The sequence below is a fragment of the Vanacampus margaritifer genome, chromosome 11 (assembly GCF_051991255.1).
Source record: "Vanacampus margaritifer isolate UIUO_Vmar chromosome 11, RoL_Vmar_1.0, whole genome shotgun sequence".
Lineage (NCBI taxonomy): Eukaryota > Metazoa > Chordata > Actinopteri > Syngnathiformes > Syngnathidae > Vanacampus > Vanacampus margaritifer.
The window spans coordinates 12,221,124-12,236,443 of record NC_135442.1 but is presented as its reverse complement, the minus strand read 5'-3'; the positions used below and the strand labels follow the sequence as shown (position 1 = coordinate 12,236,443).

Genomic DNA, 15,320 nt, shown 5'->3' with positions numbered 1-15,320 from the left:
CAGTGTTTCCATATTTTTGAAAGTCCATCAAACCATTTTCTATAGCACTTGCCCTCAAAAGCGTTACAGGTTAGATGGAACCTACGCCACATGACTTTGCGGGGCACACCCAAGACTGGTTGTCAGCCAATTGTACATAAAGACAAAACAACCATTCACACCTATGGGCAAATTAAAGCATGGGTGTCAAACTCAAGGCACAAGGGCCCAGATGTGGCCCACCAGATCATTTTATGAGGCCCACTCAATCAAATAAAAGCACGCTTGTTTTTTGTTGTTGTTGTTGTTGTTGCTAAATTAGTTGTCTTTTAATTTTGGCAAAAAATCTATATGTAAATTTCAGTTTATCATGACTAGCATTTAATTATTGACTAAATCCCTTCTTAACATAAATTGGATATTTGTTGTTAAATATCATGTTTATAGGTGATTATATATTTATTTTGTTTTAACAGACATAACGACCCACTAAGGAAAACCATAACTGTGGTGTGGACTGTAAAAACGATATGATGACCCCGATTTAGAGTCTTCAATGAATCTACATGCATGATTTTGGAATGTGGGAGGAGGCCAGCGTAGCCCGAGGCCACTGTACTACTCTGCTTCAATGAGTCATAGTGAGTAATTCTTATGAGACTCATTTTTGTGTATGTGGGTGCCATTTTAAAAATGTAAACATGTGTGCTTCATGTCTGTGACAATACAGTCTAAGAACCAAACATGGTAGCCATGCTGGCTGGGTCATTGGCGTAACCTTGAGGTCAGTGTTGGGCGAATATGTTTGAGTGACGTGTCACAATGCTGTGCTTGTTGTCTGGCTAAATGGAGGCCCATTACACAGCATTGTGGCGTCCTGACAAAGCAAAGAGGCAGCACTCATACCCATCCCCCAACTATTATCGCCTCCTCTATGTACAGTGTAAAAAAAAAAAAAAGTGGGGGCGGGGTTTTGGGGTGATTCATGTAACATAACCTAGTTTCTGTAGAACCAACTGAACTTAGCGCCATTAACAGCCACACAAAAGAATGATTTGATGTATCAAGATGTCATCATCGGATTCAATTATTCAATGAGTACACAGTGAAAGCTTTGCCTTGCCGGAACATGTCGAGGTTATGACTCACACAATGGTCTCCATGGAAACGCGTCTGTGATGATCGATGTAACATGGACCCTTGAGGAGAGGAATGAGAGATTCTGGCTGGGAATTAATCCCGAAAAACAAATGCGCTGTGAATTAATACCAGTTTTACATTTTAAAAGAAGACCACACAGTATTTAAGCATAGTTGTCATCAGTGTTCATTAGTCAGCTTAAAAGGTGATACAAGGTGACATTTAAGTCGACGTATCCCGTGTTTTTTTCATTAAGCTATGCCATGGGGTTCCTGTTCTGTATTTACCTTATGTGTGCTAAAGTGGCAGTAATCCTCTCTGGATTTTCCACAAAGCAGAGGGGAAATGGGGATAATATCCCAGAAAACCTAAAAAATAAAAATATTTAAAAAATGAAAGACAGAAAAAAATCTGCGAAAATGCACCTATAGTTTTAAATTGTAATATCACTATTTACCACTAGGTGGCAGACATGGCTTAGTTGTGCCAGAGTTTGGCCAACTCTGTTTTCACCAGGGTAACAAGATGGCGTCCATATGTCATGTGACCAGCAGTTGACCAATGACGCTGTGATTGGCCAACTGCTGGTCACGTGACAAATGGACTAAGTCAAGTGAAGTATCATAAAAAAAATAAAACTACTCACCCATGTCATGTGATGGCGAAATAAAGTTGAAGGAAATGGAGAAGCGAGCCTTGCCTAACCATCCTGCAAGTATAAAAAAAAAATCTAAATACATTTAATTGTTTACTCACCATTAACTCAGACAATGCGTGACAAATGTGCCAAGGATCTATACTGTGTAGGATAATGCGGTGCACATTCTTGTTTTTTTGTTTATTGCTGTTTTCACATTACTGTACTGAGCAGCCAGAACAGGAACATGTTTGTCGTTTTCACCACTCTACTTTCACTATGTCACAATAAGTTCTATTTCTGGTTCCAGCACACGCAGCACTTTTTTTTTCTTTCTTTTTTTTAATCACTGGCAACCCTTGTACCCATGGTGTGGCAATGGTCGCCAGTGAAGTTCCTCCACATTACTCGTGTAGGCCTATCTTAACCTGACCCACTTTCGTCCATTGCTATGTATTCCACATAGTGTTGTGTTTCATTCTAGATTTAATATACAGGTACATTAAATGCTAATTTTGTCAAACCATTTGATGTGTACGATTCACCTGAGGAATCTTCTAATTAATGTTTGAAGTTCTTTGATAGATATAGTAGTTTTCAAGTGTCACAAAGAAACACAAAAGGACTGATTTTATGTGTGTGTTAAAAATGCAGATTTTGATTACCTGTTAATCGCAAATTGGTCTCAAGGTTTCGTCCTCTTATGAACTGTACATAGTTCCATTAAAGCATTTAGTTTTGGCAGTAAGGCCAAACCAAACGTAAATAAAGACAAGACTGAGGATGAAAATAGCCGCCGCCTCAGGGGGAATTCCGACAGAGCGATTTAAAAGTCACTGTAAGAAGAAAACGTTGTAAAGTCATTGGCTGCCATTGTAGCGCAGGGGGGAGCAGGGAGGCCCTCGTTTGGCCAGGTCACCAACCCTTGACCTCTGTCCTCGACCCTGGAATCTGTGACATCTGTCAGCTTTTTCCCGCCTTCTTCCACACCCCTCCCCCCCTGCGCTGTCAAAGGAATTTGATTACGGCGGGGTTGAGGGGCGGGGGAAGAATGTGACTTCCTAAAGTAACAGAAAAAAAGCAGGGGTGGGGAGCCTTTTTTAAGTCCTCTGAAGGCTGTACTACTACATTTTGTTAATCTAATAACAGAATTGCCAAGGTCGTTTTTGACTTATTGTTCCGAAATCAATTTTTTTTTTGTTGTTGCTATAAATTGTTTGTTTTTTTTCATGTTTTCCAGAAACATTCAGATATGACGTTGCTATTAGGCCAATGATTTATGTTTTTTTTTTTTTTTTTTACAGGTATGTTCATCCCAAATTTAATGTGTCTGTTAATAAGCTCCATAAGCCGCACTTCCACTCATATGTAACAGTAGGGCAAATTGACCAAATAACCGCCCCCAAACTGAGCTAGGCTAGATGAAAATCTTGAACATTATAACGCAAAGGCACCATCATCCAGAAACACCCACATCAATATCATGTCAAAGCCAAAAGGTAAACAGAGCTGCACTGAATTATGTTGGATGCGTAGATAAGAGTTGGCTGACAGCATTAGCTTCTGATAAGCGGCACATACTCGATCGCTCACTGTTGAAACGGTGGCAGGCGAGGGGGAAATATTTATTTGGTCCATATGAATGCTATAATGATATGAAGTGCTTGAAAATGCTTTTATTGTCTTCATGGGCGCTGACGTTTTGTCCACTCTGAGCTCCGCTCTATAAGTAGAAGCCTCTGTCGTTAAAAGTAGTAGCGGCCGTTGTAGTCTACCCCTGGTTGTCATGGTAACAAAAACCATACTCGCCATTGGCTCGGCAGTACATGAGGTAGGGGGGTGTAGCGATGCTGACTTGTATGAGGCAGGGACAGTCCCTTCAAACAAAATATGATATATTTGACCAAGCAGCAAATGTGCTAACTTATAAATAGCATGCAGTTGAAAGCATAATGCCATATCACATGGTAGCAACACCATGTGCTTTGTTTTAATCCCTTTGCAGCAGCACAATATACAGTACACCCACTGGAACCCACGAGACATTTCAAAAGGTACGCTTGTACAATTTTATCAGGTCTAATACACCAATTTACTGCTTTTCTATAATAATGCTCATAGAGGTAGTAATTTCTCATATTAATATGGGTTGTTTTCTATTATTATTATAAGTAGTAGTATTAGTAGTAGCAGCAGCAGAGTTGTGCGAAAGTCCTCCGAAAATGACTTTTGCTACTTTGTCGTTATTATTCTTTGAGCTTTCCCGTAGTTAGGTTTTCCACACGTCTGCAAAATTTGGTGAATATTTACAGTATGTGCGATACGCCTTGGTAGAACCCACTGGGATTTTTTCCCCAAGCTCCTGAATCCAGTTTCACGTAATAACATGAAATCTGATAGACATGGTTATCATGTGTAAATCCACAAAAAAAAAAAAAAAGCCTCAAGAATTCATGCCTAGAAGAACAGAACAGGAAGTCTGCCATTTTGGTTTGACAGGGCCATTATTGACTTATTTTTGACATTTTTTGTGTGCTGTCCAAAAAAAGGATTTGGGCACAAGATTTTATCAGGTCAGTTTACAATGGTGGTCTGTTTCTACAGTGGCGACATAACTTTAACTTTCATGGAATAGTGCTGTTACTAATCTATGCTATTTGTGGGATATTATGAATAGCTGCCTCCAATAGCAAAAAAATAATAATAAAAAAATAAAACTACAAACGACCCCTCCCCACCAACAATTATAATGACCTAACAACCAAGAATAAATTTAGCTCTTAAAAATGATAGTTTCTCTACTCTATTGAGTCCCATTAAAAATCACCTTTTGCGTGCCAATAGATAGGCACAGAGGCTTAGTTCATTTGAATTTACAACGTCCATCAAGCGCTCTCTTTCGGGCCACATAAGGCCCACGAGCCGTACATTCCTTATACTTGAACAAAACAATGCAAATGAGCTCCCTTCAAAACAGCTCGTTATGTAAGAAGTGCGCTTGTTTGCCACAAACCTTTCTTCTTCCTTTGCTATTGTAAAATCATCCGGCTATTTTTTCCCCGCACTCGGCTTGGCTTTGTGTGGAAAACGAGCGCGTGTGCGCTATGACATAACAGTGCGCCACAGAAACCATGTCTAGCCGCTGGAGATGGGAGCAGCGGGGGGAGGGGAACTGTCGTACATTGTGTACACAAAGCTCACTCTCTGCTCATTCTCCAATGACTGTCGTACACGCACACACACACTGAATGTCGTACAGGCCCACTCTCATTGCACTCGAAATAGAGGCAACCCAACCCAATGTCAATGGACGCAATGAGGAACAGATATCCCCACACTGGATTTTCCCCATCTCCCCCCACGCCTTCCTGGCCTAATAGCTCCATAACTGCCAAGCACCTCCCTTCCCCCACCCTTACATATCACCATTGCTCCTCAGTGCTGTCTAGAGAGGTCATGTGACCTTCATCAGCTTCCCCTCGGTGGGGGAGGGGAGGCACATTGAACCTGTTCTTTGTTAAGAGGTCAGCCCCAGACTCTGGCAGGAAGTGCTCCAACCGTAAGCCACCTAATAGAGGCGCACGCCACATGTTTGTCGGATGGGGGAGGTGCGTCTAGGCTGATTCTCTAGCAAATGTGTCGATTTGGAGCAGTCATGCATGCAAGTGAAGTAATAAAAGTTTGATCGTTTCATAAAGCGAGTGTCAAAACAAAATGATGATGTAAAATGTCAAGCAAATGATTCATTTACTTTAGGAAAATTGGCATTTTCCAGAGGTCAAAGCACAGCAGAATGTGAATATTTAAATAATGATAATAATAATAAAATTGTCACATCAAGTGCAGCGCGGTGCTAAGAGGATGTCTGCTATGGTTTATGTAAGTGCTTTAAATTTAAATAACTATGACTTATTTATTGTAATGAGAATGAAACAAAAAAATATTGTCGACCCCCCCAATTTAATCAATTTAATTAAAAAATATATATTCAATTTAATTTATAAATACACGGACTGGACCTTTCAGAAAATCATTTCATAGAGCCTATAAATATACCTAATGAGGTGGCTGTTTTTAATTTCTATTTCCCCCATTGCTGGTGGCCACCAAACTCATCTATTTACTATATTTAGTGAATATTTTTGCTCCACTTAATGGAAAAATACAGGGTGTAACTCTTCAGCAGACATCAGTACGCTTGTATTCTGGAAACAGGAGGTCACAGAGTGCTAAAACGTGTGTGTGCATTTCCGTTTTAAGCGTGTGTGACACCAAAAGGCCCTTGAGTGAATGCCAGGCGGAATTATTGTAGGTCTTAGGTGGCATTGTCACCATGGTTGCCATCTCATATTTTGTATAGTGCTGTTGGTTGCAGAACTGCCTGTGGCTTAGTGCAAACAATAGAGAAGAGCTGTAATGTGTTCCACTCCCACTCAAGTTGACATAATGTCCCCCCCCCCACCCAGTTTTGTCATGTGACAACATTCCAGACTAAGATGACAATCCCCGTAGGATTAAGAAACTGAAGTTGATCTCTGCTTTTTGAGAAGATAGAAGTACATGTCCTCCAAAGCACACTGCCAGGCCCCTTGCAGTTTGGAGCGTGGACAAGAAACAACTTTATTGCCAAAGTACTACAATTAACCAGAGAATCAGTAACCACAAGACAATCTTCATTGAATTAAATAAATCGCTGGATAGGATTCATCAACAAACGACATCATTACATAAGATGTAAGACAAGTGTTTTGTCTGTACTCACAGCAGCCATTTTGAAGTTGGAATGTCCAATGTCACACACATTAACCACAAAGTAGGAGAAACCATTGCGAACTGGTGGTCAAAATATCATGTCTGACAACCCCCATCTCATTCCATTCGAGCTGCTCATCCTTCGAGGGAATTACAATTATGTCATGTGGTATTAAAACATTAGCATTGAGCATTTGTTGTAGAATGACTATAAATAGATCTGTGGATAAAAAAATCCATGCTATTGGACTGAAGCATGGGCTAGGAAAAATAACTCATCTGCCTCAAAACTGGCGTGTATATTGTCCTTAGAATGAGTTGTAATATGTTATGAAATAGCAATGCCATCACACTTTATTAGCATTTGTTGTTGTAAAATGAGCGTTGGGCCTTCACAAACAGGACCATATTTCAAATTGATTGAGAAATGAATGATGATTCAGATTCCGTTACACGTCAGAAAACAGACAAAATGTTGATAATTGTTTTTCAAAGTAAAAAGCAGACATCTGCTAATGTTATTTTTTCATTCAAAACGAAAATAATCAATATGCTTTTTAATGGACAACTACAGAAATCGGGCAATAGCTACTGATGAAAGGACAATTAAAATTTTAGTATTAAGTTAACACTTTATTTTACGTTTAGTTTGAAAGTGTTATTCACTATCTGCCAAACTGCATTCGTCTCAAATTATCGCTCGTGGACCAAGCAAAACCTTAAAATTGTCCTAACAGTGGTTCATATCTTGAAAAACGTATAAGGTTCTCGTCTTTCAAGGCACCACTGTATTTACAGCTTATATTTATACAGCAGCCATTTTGATATGATATGGGCAATGGCAAGAAAAACAAGACTTCTCGATGCGACATACAATGCAAATGTGGCGATCTTGTTGCGCCCGTATTGTCGTAATTACGGTAACCAAAGGAATGTGTCACACTAGTGTAGAGCCGTAATGATGTCAACTTGTTATTTACTTTCCAAATCTGAATGACTGGGCAAGGCGAAAGGAGAATTAATCAAGCGCCGGGTTGACCAGGCAGGCGAAAAAGAGGAGCCGCGCGCATGGGGGGAGGGGAACTTCGCCTCGCGGCCTGGTAACATGCTCGCTTGTACTGTATAGCCCGTGACACTGTAGCATTACACTCAACCCCAAATTTACACGGCGACATTTAACACTTTGGTCTATTTTGCGTGTGTGGAGCAGTAAATGCGAATGCCGTTTCGAGCCCACGTACGCACGAGTGTCTTTGTGGCGAAGTAAGCAGCCGCATTGAAAGCTTGAGGCTTGTTTCATAAAAAAAAACACAAGACGGCCAAAAATGGCCGCTGTGAGAGATAAGAGGTGTAAAATGGCAGACAGACGTAATTAATTAGCCTATTGGCTCCGTATATGCACGTTCAATATTCAGGTTTAAGGTCAGTTAGAAGCAAGCTCCCATCCCCCAACATCTCTCGCTCTCGCTCCCTCTCTTGTTGTATTCGAAGGTCTCTCTACCACTGGCGTTGAGCGCCTGCTTGCTGCTGTCTCTTTTCGAGTCCCCCCCTCCCCCCTGTCCTCAGTGAACGGCGAACTCCTCCGTAGTAGCCCGCAGTGGCGACACGCTAACTCGGCTTTTATTATTATTTTTTCTTTACGCCCCCCTCCCCCCCACCACCGGGGACGTAGCCGATTTGCCCCCCATCCCCCCCACCCCGAAAAAAAAAATACACCAGCGGTCGGAATTTGAAATATGACGCTGAGTAAAATGGGAGGAAAGTCGTCGCTAGCTTGTTGAAGTTGGAGAATCTCCTTGTGGAAGAGGAAGAGGCGGCGGCGGCGGTGGACACCACGAGTTCACTCTCGTAATATCGAAAGGTAGGCTTTCAAGTTGCTATTTAAAATAAAATACAAACTATAACGTGGGGTCACGTTTATTGTTGTTGTGAGGAAGAAACGGGTGCTTATGGCGCTGAACGTGTATGTGTGTGAGAAGGGGGGGGGGCTACCGGCTCATATCCCCATTGACTCCACACGTGTGTTGAAATTCCTGCCTGTCCCCCTTTAATTCCCCTAATTTTCCATCTTCATTAGCCCCGTGTTTCTCCATGTTTATAACTGTTTACCCGTGGGGATATTTACACATGTTTCTGATCCTCCCTTAAAGCACAAAAACAAGTTTATAACACTTTTTGGTCAACTGACAAGAATAAGTAATTATCTTAAAATTAACAACTCTACACCTTCTTTTTACTAGCCAACTGCTGCTTTCTTTGTTGTCCTATAATTTTGAAGTATAGTAAATATTTATATTGCGATGCAGACTTGGGAGACAGTTGAGTGGGGGAGGGGAATGCCATTCAACTGTACTATAGGTTGCTTCTCGGTTTTCAAGAAACTGTTCATGTTACTGTACATACATCTAATGTTACTCCTCCCAAATGACTGGGTGTAAAGGCACCAGTGGTTCCAGTTAAAATAAATAAACAAACACATTCTACGTATGAACCCTTAATCGGACCAATACGTCTCACTGGAGCCATACAAATCCTCTTATTTAACGTAAAACTGAGCTTATTATAATCTGCATTTCATATTTATGAGATCAAGTATGTGCAGAAGCAGTCAGTACATTCTGAGGCTCAGTCAATACATGGTAAGCAATATCACATAATGAAGGCAAATGATTTAAATGTAATGGATAAGTCTGATTGGGCCTTGCAACCATGTTAGCAGTAAAATAGTCACAAACAGTTGATATAGTCCATCTAACCCAAGCCTTCTTTCTACTACCAATCTCACCCAAGCCCCCAAAAAACATTGAATCAATTCGAAGGGAAATCGTGTTTACATGCAGTCAATAATTGGGTAAAGGTCAAAATTCCGGTTTCTGAAACAACACCCGTCTACATGCTTGAGCGGACAGAATAACTCCCGTATACATGGTCATTGTGCACAATTGGAATACCTCGTTCAAAAGCGCGACACGCGGACGTCATTGCGCAAAGAGATGTCACTTCCGCAAATAGACGTCATTTCCGCTTTTAACTCTCTATGTCCAATAAAAGACATATTTATGTCACTCATCACGCCAAATGAAGTAGCCTTTCCTCCTCGCTCCAAAAGTGTGGTTCTTTGTTGCATCATCTGTGGCATTTTTGCCATAAAGACAGAAAATAAAATGAAAATGCTCCAGAGAAAGCAATATATTCAAATGATGCTTGTTTAGCGGGTGGGATGGCGCTGCGCATACAAGTCGTTCCTGTACTCCGAAGACAAAGATTTCTTGCAAATCGAGCATGTGCAGATGCCCCCGTTCAATCGAGTTACTCTGAATGTGTTTGTATGAACAAATGCTCCGGTTACAAAAGGGGTTTTAAAAAACCCGCATAAGAGCATAATTGGGGTTTTGCGCGTTTTCCCCTGAAATATTGCCAATATTTAGGTTTTGAAATTATTGGCTGCATGTAAACGTACTCCGTGTGAATCCAGTTTAGCCAAACCACTGTCCTACTTTGCCATCGTGTTCACCAGCTTTCTCACCAAAGTTGAGCATTTGCCATGAACCCTCAATTGCGGTCATTTTAAGAAACTGTTTTAGTGCCAGCCGTTAAAAGAACAATAGTGTTTTACGACCAACTTGCCACTACTCTAATGTTCCCATTCACCAATTGTGTTAGTGTGTACATTGAATGTCATTAATGCCCTTCATTGAGGGATAGATGGGTTGTTCATGTTAATGTTGGCGTAGTGTCTTCAGCTTGTGTCATTTCCCCAAAATCATAGATTTAGAACTGCTTTGTTTGGATGTTTTTTTTCTGTGGACCCTTACATTTTGTACAGTTATATCAAAGTCTGAGCTGTGTGGCGATGATACCAAATATTACAATATACTTTAGTGTAGAAACAAACTGAAGACATCTTCTGATAGAATATAGACGCTTGTCATTTGGCCAAGCCATTCAAATCTGCTGGGAGACTATGAGCCAATTCACCTAAGAGACAGAAGCAAATCCATTGGTTCATTTTATAGGACTCCATGTTGAAAACAGCAATATATCCTGTGCAAAAATAGGGCAAGGAAGTCCCGAGAAAGCCAGCGATGACCCTCTGCTGCTGCAATGCCTGTATCAAGCTGTCCAAATATTTTTGTTGCAATATTTACTTATGATAGGCCATTGGGGGCGGGGGGGCTTTTTTCTCCCTCCAAAAGGGACATGCAGTGCGCATGGGCCTCCCGCCAACTGGCAGGCTCAGCGGTTACTCTGAAATAACGTCCTTACAAGTACTGGTCAGTGGAAGGCTATAATGATTATTTATTTACGCTTAATTTAGATTTAGTGTGGCTGTGTTTATAGTCTTTGAACCGTCCGTCTTTTACCTGGAGTAGATACTGTGTCGATGAAATGCAAATAATAATTTGCCGTATGGAGTAGTTGAGGTTGGTGGAAGAGAGTGAGTGATCCAGGCTTTGCTGTGGAATATCCAGAAGGTTGGATGCTGGCTTCTGTTTTTGATCTAATGTTCCTTAAAAGTTTGACATTTCCTCAACAGGTTTTAGTTGGTGATCATGTAGATATTGAGCTGTCCAGTGGAAACCTCTTAAGTCCAAATATGGTCATTTTCATATTTTTACACAAATCAATACTAATGGTCGGTCAGTCCCCACATGTCAATTATTGTTTAAAATTATTTATCAAACTAGAATGTTGAAAATGGCTTGAAGACATATTTGTTACTTTCTTGGACATTTCAACTGTCAAAAAAATGTTGTATCTTGTAACTCCACATTTCTTTGAGTTCATGGGATTCTTGCAGTATTAAAGCAGCACTAAGGAACTTTGTTAAGTATTAAAACCTTTTTTCTTGTCTTGCCATTGTAATAAATTTGCCATTTTTTGTAGTTAATTAAGTTAGCATTTCAATATGATGATGATGGAAGGCGTTATATTATTGTTGGTCCACAACAGCATATGTTAGCAATATATAATAGCAACTTTACCAATGCCATTTTTGGGCACTCAAGCAAGATGGCGTAATTTTGATTTCCTGATGAGTAGTTTTTTTTGTTTTGTTTTTTTAACTCTTTGACTGCCAGACGTTTTCAGAAACGGGTTGTCGCCAGTGCCAGCCGATTTAAGCATTTTGACTGATCTTTCAAGGTCCTCAGAAAATGTTGTGTTTGGACTATGGAAACACACATACTACCAAAGTTTGTTCGTTCTTCAGTAATCAACAATAGAAAATGGTTACTTTCACCGAAATTCTCTGTTTTGAAACAAAAAGCGGAGAAAAAGAGCTTTTTGTGAAACAATGTTATTTCATGCACTCTAGTGAATTGTACACTTCTTTTTGTCCATGAATGATGCCACAAACACCTAAATAGTGCTTTACTTCTGTAATACACCACCACCAACAATGAAAAAGTGTTTTTAGTTTGCAAAATACGTTTATTTCCATTCAACAGTGTAACAATTTGACAAAACAATTTCACAAACTATTTACAAATGTGTGCAACTGTGGTACTACTTACAATTATGTGGATGTTACAAATACAGTTTTTCTTTTTATAACCCTCTCCTGCGTGCAAGGAGAGGGAGCAGGATTCGCACAACAGATTAGTTTCACTTTCGCTTTGTCCGTTTCGCGTGCAGACGTTACACTTTCTTGACGGCCTTTTTTTCCGGGGAATAAATAGCAAGTAGCAGACTGTACACACTCCTCCGATGAATATGCATTGGACTCGGGGCACATAGCCGCCGCGTCAGCGCTTCCAACTTCGGCGTCAACCTCGGAGTCACCACCATCATCATCATCGATGATGATCATCGTCGTCATTAATGTGCTCTTTATCGTTGGTCGATGTCTTTGAAAAAACGGCTCGACCGTGAGCTGCTTTCAAGCGGCCGCCATTATGGCTTCTTCAGCCAATGTCCCCTCAACACTCTAGCCCCGCCTCACGTCTTCTACTGACGCCCACCCAATCTTGTCAAAAGAGAGTCATCGCTGCCCTCTAGGGGCCAAAAATAGTCATTAGGCAAAACAGACTTTCTGGAAACTTTCACCACAGATGCGGAAGGGTTCCCTCTACCCGTTTCAAAAAAAAAAAAAAATGGGTGGACGTCTTTTAACGTCTTTGGCGCTCCTCCGTAGGTTTTTGCAGAACGTCATTTAACGTCTTTGGCAGTAAAAGAGTTAAGAAATGAGGACTCCACCCAACAGTGACTGTTTTACCTATCATTTTCAGGGCATGCCAAAATGTATTTGATTACACATTTTACTTGAAATATCAAAACTCTATCGACTACCGACACCTAACAGGAGTTGATGAACTGTGCAGTTTGTTAAAGAAGAGTTGTTTTAAGGTTACGTGTATGCTATGATACAGATTGTCCTCTGTGGTTTTGGCAAGTCTCTTTTTTCAACACAAAGAATAACAGGCAATGCCCGCAATAAGCATGATTTGTGGGTTGTTGGCGTTGACACTTTGGAGAACAGTTCCGGCATGACTTTTACTCTTTGGCATGTCCTTCGACAGCTTATGTGTAATATGTAAATGAAGTGATTTGGTAATTTATGTATCGCTGCTGGACATGTTTTAGCGTTGGTTAATGTAAACTTTGCTGGTGAAGCATTACACCATAAACACTCGACTACAATGGTTAATCAATTAACTTGATTACAAAACAAGTTCAAAAGCAAAGTCTCTACCTCAGTTTCGTAGGGGTCGTTTTTCCCATGTGGAATAATCTTACCACAGTCTTACGCACCACCCCATTTAAAAATAAATTGGTGCAGTTGTGGTGAGTCAGGAGGAAAGAGTCTGTTAAAGACAGAATGTCCAAAGTTTTGAGATCCTTTCACACTTAACAAGAAACATAAGTGCAATGTGTGCCACAACAGCATGTCTACGATTGCCAACAGAAGGTAACAATTATCAAATTTAATATAGCTAGTTAAAACATACAGTAATGCCCCTGAAAGAGGTCAAGTATAGACACAGCCACTAGTGCACTGGCAATCACTTTATTGAAGCAACAGCAAGAAAACAAACATAACAAGAACATTCCTGAGCTTCTATGGCCACAACTCACATCTAGTAAGTCAGTTGCAGACCAACCCAGTTAACAGCTATCTGACTCACACTCATTTGCTGATGCCCACGTCACTCACCAGGACATGTGCCGCCTTTTAAAGCCATACACAATCAAAGTCACAGCTACTAGAGAAGAATGTGAGAATGATGACTCTTAGAGGACAAAAATAATACCTGCACCTTACATGCATATTATTATTTAATAATGCAAAATCAGTTTTTATTGGACTACTTGATTTAGTTATTGGTTTAATTGGTAGAATATTCGAGTCTAAAACGTCAATAGCTGCAGCCAGTTGCCGCCATTATTTTATCTGTGACATACTGGCACATACTCAGACGAACATTCATGCGCAGGGCTCTTTGTTTTCACAGAGCACCGTTCTCAGCTTTTACATGCACACATTCATACTACTACTGTCCAAAACCTTTCACTTCGTGACGCATTTTGAAATGTTTCCATTTGCTGTCCCCAGAAATATGTTCAGTTGTCATGTAACTGCTAAAGCAATGCCAAAACCGACACTGTGATTAATTTGTTTTCAAATTAAAACAGTGCCAAGAAATCGATAAAAGTAGTAGATTGTAAATAATACAGATTGTTGAGACGTTAACAATGAAGGTGTGGGCACAGATTGCTTTTAAGAAAGCAGTGGAATGATAAAAGAAAGCGATATGCAGGATATGGAAAAATTGTGGCTTAGGAACGAATTGAGTGATCTGAAGTGTACAGTAACTAGGGCAAAGCTTTGGCATGTGTTTTTTCCCCCCCAACATGTAATCAACAGGATCTTGTAGTGTATTCTGAGTCTTGTAGAAAAGCCACCGGATGTATTTCTGGGACCTGCATTTCTAACCAACTCTGACGCTGCCCTAACTTAGCCGTTAGAGGTTGGTTGATGGTTGATGCTGGGATTTAGACCTTGACAGTAACACTGGCCAATAATCCTACGACATCGATTCTCAGTGTTATGTTTGAATTGTACCTACAGGCAAAACTCCAGTTTCGTTTGTCACTGTCTAAAGAAATTTATGGTAAAGGATAAATAGATATCCAATTTTTGGTTGTGGACAAACAAGGCAATACACTTCGCAAAAATGTTTATGAAAATAATTCACTATCCCCTAACTTTCTCAAAATACAAAATCAGATAATTTATTTAAAATGTGTGTGTGTCTGTGTTGTAAAAAGCTGTTCTTGCACGCCACAAAGACATTTTTTTTAAACGTTATATCACTGGGGGAACAGCTGCATGACGATGACTGAACTAAAGTCCCAGAGAGAACTGGCCCAAGGGCAGGGCCCGTAAAGGACTCCACGGTGGAGAGCTGACTCATGATTACTGAAACAATCACTTAAATATGTATTAGCAAAGTAAGAATTTAACCAGTTATGAGCTGAAGCAGAGATGCCAAGACAGTTATGCAAGCTATTAAGTAAATTGGCATGGTTGATGGCTTGAGATGCAGCAGTTGAATGGAGTGGTAGAATGTAGGGGAGTTGCCGCTAATGGAGAGAAGGCTTGGATGCAGGATGAGGAAATATTTGTGAGTACAGTAATCCCCACTCCACTCCAGGGGTTACGGTCCAGACAAGCCCCCACACCCCACAACCAAAAAGAAGTGAAAATCCGCAAAATATGCATACCCTGTTTAAATACACCCCGGGGCATGTTTTTGTATCATTTACAGGGTTGGGTGTCTCTACCGTCTTCTTAAAACCCTGGTTTTCA

The 15,320-nt window shown here is 40.5% G+C and overlaps 1 protein-coding gene across 2 annotated transcripts in view; it reads left to right on the top strand.

Moving 5' to 3' along the window:
- Window positions 1–7,464: 7,464 nt before the first annotated feature.
- Window positions 7,465–15,320, top strand: part of tbl1x (transducin beta like 1 X-linked) — a 31,449-nt gene continuing 23,593 nt past the window's right edge. The window contains exon 1 of one of the 2 annotated variants that reach the window (XM_077580230.1): window positions 7,465–8,369. The gene's annotated coding sequence lies outside the window, so the exon portion shown is untranslated. The remainder of the gene's footprint in view (window positions 8,370–15,320) is intronic. The other variant, XM_077580232.1, reaches the window with a different exon arrangement.